Source organism: Corythoichthys intestinalis, chromosome 3 (genome assembly GCF_030265065.1).
Source record: "Corythoichthys intestinalis isolate RoL2023-P3 chromosome 3, ASM3026506v1, whole genome shotgun sequence".
Taxonomy (NCBI): domain Eukaryota; kingdom Metazoa; phylum Chordata; class Actinopteri; order Syngnathiformes; family Syngnathidae; genus Corythoichthys; species Corythoichthys intestinalis.
Window position 1 is genome coordinate 62,261,235 of NC_080397.1, and position 7,419 is coordinate 62,268,653.

A 7,419-nucleotide genomic window follows, 5' to 3' on the forward strand; every position below is an offset into this window, starting at 1 on the left:
TTCCTGGGTCACTTCCTGTTCATCGGTCACTTCCTGTCTATTTTAGGGCCTATCCAGGTAACTCCCTCTTGATTTCGGCTAACTTTCCATTGATTTTGGCTCACATTTTGTTGATTTACCGTATTTTTCGGACTAGTCTCAGTTTTTTCATAGTTTGGCTGGGGGTGCGATTTATACTCCGGAGAGACTTATGTGTGAAATTATTAACACATTGTTATATAATTTCACATTTTATTTAGGTGTTTTGGAGTGACACTGATGGTTTGGTAAACTTGCGAGTGTGCATCACATAACATCATCTTACTGTACACTTATTCAGCATGTTGTTCTCTCTTGTATTTTTAGTTTAAATTGCTTTTTAAGATGACATATCTGTTCATATGTGTTGGATTTTATCAAGTAAATTTCCACCCAAAATGCGACTTATACTTAGGTGTGACATATACAGTTGTGGTCAAAAGTTTACATACACTTGTGAAGAACATAATGTCATGGCTCTCTTGAGTTTCCAGTTATTTCTACAACTCTATTTTTCTCTGATAGAGTGATTGGAACAGATACTTCTTTGTCACAAAAAACATTCATGAAGTTTGCTTCTTTTATGACTTTATTATGGATGAACAGAAAAAAGTGATCAAATCTGCTGGGTCAAAAACAGCGCTAATATTTGGTAACATGTCCCTTGGCCATTTTCACTTCAATTAGGCGCTTTTGGTAGCCATCCACAAGCTTCTGGCGAGCTTCTGGTTGAATCTTTGACCACTCCTCTTGACAGAATTGGTGCAATTCAGTTAAATTTGATGGCTTTCTGACATGGACTTGTTTCTTCAGCATTGTCCACAAGTTCTCAATGAGGTTTAATTCAATTCAATTCAATTTTATTTGTATAGCCCTCAATCACAACAGAAGTCTCAAAGGGCTTTACAGAGGCAATATGATACACAATTAGAAATGAAGCAACAAAGATGAATAGATGCAGTTCAAGTCCTGGGTATCCCCTATCCTTAAGACCCTCCATGCCGGCAAGGAAAAACTCCAAAAACTCCAGAGTCAATTGGGAGAAAAATGAGAAACCTTGGGGAGTACCACAGTCAGGAGAGATCCACTGCCAGGACGGATAGACAGGAACCCCAGAACGGCTAATGGGAATTAGCAAGCGAAATTATAGTCTGTAAAAATACAGTGGAGTGAAGGTGCAAGAAGAAGTCCCTCTAGTCAGATGAGACGGGGGTAGCAGCGAGGACGTCTATCCAGCCAGGGGTCCGGACAGTCAGGAGGCTGCAGCTGAAAAATAGCCCCTCCCCAGAGGGGAGGGGGAAAAGGGGACACCGGGTGACTAGTGATGAAGAGACTAGACAACTAGATATTTAGAGGTTTAAGTCAGGACTTTGGGAAGGCCATTCGAAAACCTTAATTCTAGCCTGATTTAGCCATTCCATTACCACTTTTGATGTGTGTTTGGGGTCATTGTCCTGTTGGAACACCCAGCTGCGCCCAAGACCCAATCTTCGGGCTGATGTCGTTAGGTTATCTTGAAGAATTTGAAGGTAATCCTCCTTCTTCATTATCCCATTTACTCTCTGTAAAGCACCAGTTCCATTGGCAGCAAAACAGCCCCACAGCATAACACTACCACCACTATGCTTGACGGTAGGCATGGTGTACTTGGGGTTAAAGGCCTCACCTTTTCTCCTCCATACATATTGCTGGGCATTGTGGCCAAACAGCTCGATTTTTGTTTCATCTGACCACAGAACTTTCCTCCAAAAGGTCTTATCTTTGTCCATGTGATCAGCAGCAAACTTCAGTCGAGCCTTAAGGTGCCGCTTTTGGAGCAAGGCTTCCTTCTTGCACGGCAGCCTCTCAGTCCATGGAGATGCAAAACACGCTTGACTGTGTGTGACACCTGTGTTCCAGCAGCTTCTAATTCTTGGCAGATCTGCTTTTTGGTGATTCTCAGTGAATCTTCACCCTCCTGACCAATTTTCTTTCAGCAGCAGGTGATAGCTTGCATTTTCTTCCTGATCCTGGCAGTGACAAAACAGTGCAATGCACTTTATACTTACAAACAATTGTTTGCACTGTTGCTCTTGGGACTTGCAGCTGCTTTGAAATGGCTCCAAGTGACTTTCCTGACATGTTCAAGTCAATGATTGTTCAGGTCAATAATCATTCACAAGAAATTGATAATTTGTGTTGCTGTATGTATATTTTTGACCCAGCAGATTTGATCACTTTTTCTGTTAACCCATAATAAAGTCATAAAAGAACCAAACTTCATGAATGTTTTTTGTGACAAAGAAGTATCCATTCCAATCACTCTATCGGAGAAAAATCAGAGTTGTAGAAATAACTGGAAACTCAAGAGAGCCATGACATTATGTTCTTCACAAGTGTATGTAAACTTTTGACCACAACTGTATATACCGTATTTTTCGGACTATAAGTCGCGGTTTTTTTCATATTTTGGCTGGGGGTGCGACTTATACTCAGGAGCGACTTATGTGTGGAATTATTAACACATTATGATATAATTTCACATCTTATTTTGGTGTTTTGCAGTGACACTGATGGTTTTGTAAAGTTGTTAGCATGTTCTTATGCTATAGTTATCTGAATAACTCTTTATAGCTATGGCCACGTTCGCGATCTGCCTATGGCAGTGTATGTTCAATTGTATTATTTACTTTTTTATCTTGAAATGGATGCATTTAGTTTGTGGCGCTTTCACGCCCACGTGAGGGCGCACTCGCACTTGTTTACGTGACACGCCAGAAGAAGACTGACAGCTACGTAGCTCTGAGTGAGTGAGTTAGCTAGAGAGAATAGACGGATGCGAACCTACTTTCATTGTTTATGCTTTTAAATCATCTCTACAGAGGCAACGCCTGCGTGTATCATCATTTCTGTTGTTGTTGTGTGTTTTCCACCCGCGATCGGACACTTAGAGCCAGTTGTGTGGTTGTTTGAACGATGTGCTAATGATAACGAACGCATGCTAACCTGTTACTTATTACTAATAGTACCTAATTATCATTTATTTACGTTGATGCGAACCTGTTTTCTATCGAGGACCAAATTGATTCAGCAAATTATATGGACGTCCAGCATTGTCTTTTGGGAATTCGCGATACAGCCAGGACCGAGCTGTAGCGTAGGACAGTATATTCCCATTTCGTTGTTCATGCACTGTACACTGTATATTTATTTAGCATGTTGTTCTCTATTGTATTTTTATATTAAATTGCCTTTCAAGATGACATGTCTGTTCTATGTGTCGGATTTTATCAAGTAAATTTCCCCCAAAATTCGACTTATACTCCGGTGCGACTTGTATATGTTTTTTTTCTCTTCGTTGGGCATTTTATGGCTGGATCGACTTATACTCAGGAGCGACTTGTAGTCCGAAAAATACGGGTAGGCATTTTATGGCTGGTGCGACTTATACTTGGGTGCGACTTATAGTCCGAATATACGGTAGTTGTTTTTTTTTCTGGACTGACTACCCGATAATATTAGACAACCTTGGTTACAGTAGTTCATCTCTGGGCAAGAGGTGCCAAAGCGACAATTTAGCTGTGCAAATTATGTCCAACTACATCCATTCGTGAGAAAGCAAGGGTTAAATAACTTCTTGCCTTTACATTTTCTGGTGTCCTTTGTGTGGGTGACCTCACGGAGGCAGGCAGACTTTTCCCGTCTCGTCTCCTCTTCCATCTAAAAGCCTAATCAGGCACTCGGCAGGGCCCTGGCCGCTAACCAGGACTAATTCTGCCTCCTGCCGGCTGGTGACACACGCTGGGGCCGCCATGATTGGCTGTTTAACACCAGGGGGTACACCTTGATCGTCTGCTTAGCATATTTTGCCGCCTTATCCGTCGCCGCACTTACCCGTCGCCGGGGAAAAAAAAGAGGGAAAATAGAAGCCGCCTTTGTCTCTCATTTCACCCGCCATCCCTCTGTTCTCGGATTCCCGCAAGAATGTCACCCGGACGAGCGGAGGCGAGCTAATTAGCGGTTAGCCGTGTTTGTGTTCTCGACCGATGACGGGATCATTTACTCCGGTCTCCAGCTGGCTGTGTTTGCCGGTGCCATCTCATTACCATGGCAAATTAGTCCCGCTCAGTCAGGGTTCTGCCTCGCCCAATGAGAGCTGACTGGAATGCAAACCTGTCAAGAGTACACACAACCGTGGAAAGGACAATGCTGAAAATCAGCTACAAAATCAGTTTACTCGTTCCCGGTCACTGACGGGAATAGACGTTCCATCCATTAGGATTATTCGCTCCCAGCCCTTTTAATTTCGTGTCATATTTTAATCATTTCAAATCGTGTTCGTCTTCATCTAGTTTTTGTTGTCGAATACTCAAAACTAGAGTTACCCGAGATTCTCGCAGCAGGGCCGAAAACCAAAAGTGTTTTTGCCATGTGGCAAAATTTTTATGCCATACGGCTTTTTTTTGCCATGTAGCATTTTTTTCCCCATGTGACAAAAAAAAATGCCACATGCCAAAAGTTTTAAAAAATGACCCTTTTGAGAAGGCAATCAACGGTTCCAAATTGTGACGAAACCGGCGTGTTTCGGAAGGCCATCCGGTTACTCGCAATCGGTTGATTTTGCCACATAGCAAAAAAAAAAAAAAATGCCACATGGCAAAAATTTTTTGCCAAATGGCAAAAAAAATGCCACATGGCAAAAAAAATTGCCACGTGACAAAAAAATGCCACATGGCAAAAAAAAAAAAAAAATGCCACATGAAAAAAAAATTGCCACATGGCAAAAAAAATTTGCCACATGGCAAAAAAATGACACATCACCAAAAAATGTTGCCACATGGCAAAAACGTTTTGCCACATGGCAAAAAAATTTGCCACATGGCAAAACAAAAAATGCCACATGGCAAAAAAAAATGTTGCCACACAGCAAAAAAAATGCCACATGGCAAAAAATGACATGGCAAAAAAAAAAAATCAACCACACGGCAAAAAAATGCCACTTGGCAAAAAAATGTTGCCCCATGGTAAAAATTTTTTTGCCACATAGCAAATACGACTTTTGGTTCTCACTGTCTCTTAATTCTCGTGTAGCCGATAATATCGGCCAATATAAGCATTTTAAAATGATATCAGATAGTAGTGACATGTGTTTTGGGCCAATATGCAATTGGCAGCGCTGTCATGTCCACGTAATGCCTCTGTTTCTGGTGTTTTGTTTTGCCCCCTGCTGGCACTTAGGTGTAATTACTGTTCAGAAGCTTCAGCCCGTTCTGCTGACGAATCATATGTCGACACGAGTGAGCTAAATGAACAAGCTAACGTCTTCAACCTGTGCACCATAGCAGTTTTTGCCATCTCACCACGTTATTTGTGCCTTATAGAAATGTTTCCTGAGCGAAATACGGTCGGCGCCATCATGGAAAATTGTCTGCTTCGAACTTCCGTTTTAGAAAAAAACAACATGAATTGTGTGTTGACAAAGTTAAAACGGCAAAAATTAAGGCATAGGAACTCACTGAATCTCCCAAAATGGATTCAGCGCGACGTAGATGAGACGTAGATGAGATTGTATGATTGTTCTTATCACTTTGTTGATCATTCGTGGACATAATTATAACAACCTGTTAGCCTGTGTTGACATGAGGTATAGATTGATATGCCGGCCACTTGAGTGACCAAAATGAGGTGAAATTACACATTATATTACATTTGCTGAATGTAGAAGGGCTGACACGGATTTTGTTTTTACAGGGAAAAACCACAAGGTACGTACATATTAACGAAATAGTATGTCATTCTTTTTTATTGCCGATATAGATCGCACTAAAACATTTGGACAACATGTTTCCATTTGTTTTATTTCAAACGATTGGTGCATGTACAATGAAGGTCAATATATAACAATTTATAAAATTATTAGAAAAATGTTAACGAAGGTTGAGCGTACAAGGAACGTGTCATATTGTCATATTTTAGTGTTTTTCAAATTGTGTTCCTCCTTCATCTAGTTTTCGTTGCCGAATACTAAAAACTAGAGTTATCCAAGATTATCAGGTAGCCGATAATATTGGCCGATATAAGCATCCAGATTGACTTTTTCCATTACTTCAGTTGAAATTTTTCCTCTTATTTGTCACAGAATGTATATTTGGAAAACCTTGAAGTTGTTACATTGATCATTATTAAAGCATCCAGGGCACCACAATACAATTAGCCTTAATATGTTAAGTCCACGACCACACACATCAATATCAGTTTGATATCTGTGTCGGATTTTTGGAGTTGGACAATATCGGGATATTGGTTAAAGAGTCATTATCAGACAACTCTACTCAAAACTGGTTTTGTCTGTAAAATTCAGAACTTCACAACATTCAGTAAATGATGAAATGTAAAATTCTGAAATGGTTCTCAAAAAAGGCTAGCATTGCAAGTAAACCAGAAAAGCGCCTGTGAAATGTTGCCATCCATGAACAAGGACGTAAAATGATATCGTACTAATTGAATATACCGTCATCTGATTTGTCTCCTTATCGGCAGGAAGTTATTGATCGTCCAAGAGCTCCTCGCTTTGTGAGTGTAGCGTCTATAGACAAAAGTGTGTTTAACCCTTTAAAGGGAAGTGATTTATGGCATTGACGGCGCTCAATAGCCAATCCATTTGGATTGGGAACGTTCATACGCCCATCCCAGTCAAAATAGATGTATAAATATATACTACAGTTGTCCAATATAATTGGGTAGCTGATAATATCAGCTGATAAAAGCATTTTTAAAATGATATTGACATTAGTTTTTCATGATCAGTTTTGGGCCAATAAGCTCATTGCATTCAAAGTGAATATAAAAGCCTTTGTACAAGGGCTGGTCACAGCTGAGCACAGCAGTTTTGCTCATTGACCATTAGATGTCTCCAAACTAAAACACTTGGGATTTGTTATGTGAGCAGACCATTTGCATTCATGGTGCAAAAATTAAATGAACAATAAATGATTGAAAAATAATGAATTATAAACACAATACATATAACTACTGTGTTACCAGAAAGAAATAGTCACTAAGAAAACTAGTAAAGTAATAAAATACATAAATCTGCAAGTAGGTCGAGCTGCAGCCCACAGTACTCACATTCCACGCTTATTTTTCAACGCCCCTTTTTGGTGAGGGTTAGGGTCGTTGAAAGCTGGAGGGGGTTGCACAGTTGGTGGATGACAAAAACTTGATCTGATTGGTTGTTGAAAGCAGTGCACGCGGTTTGCGAGTACTGCGGGCCGAAGCTGGACCCCTCTCAAAATCTGTGCAAAAGCCCAGAAAAATGCATCTTTGGAATTGTCATTGCATTGGCATGTCCTATGATTGCCTGCATGAATTTTTAATGCTTTGGTTGCTCCCTAGTGGCTCTTTGGGGTTAGGAGTGAGCGA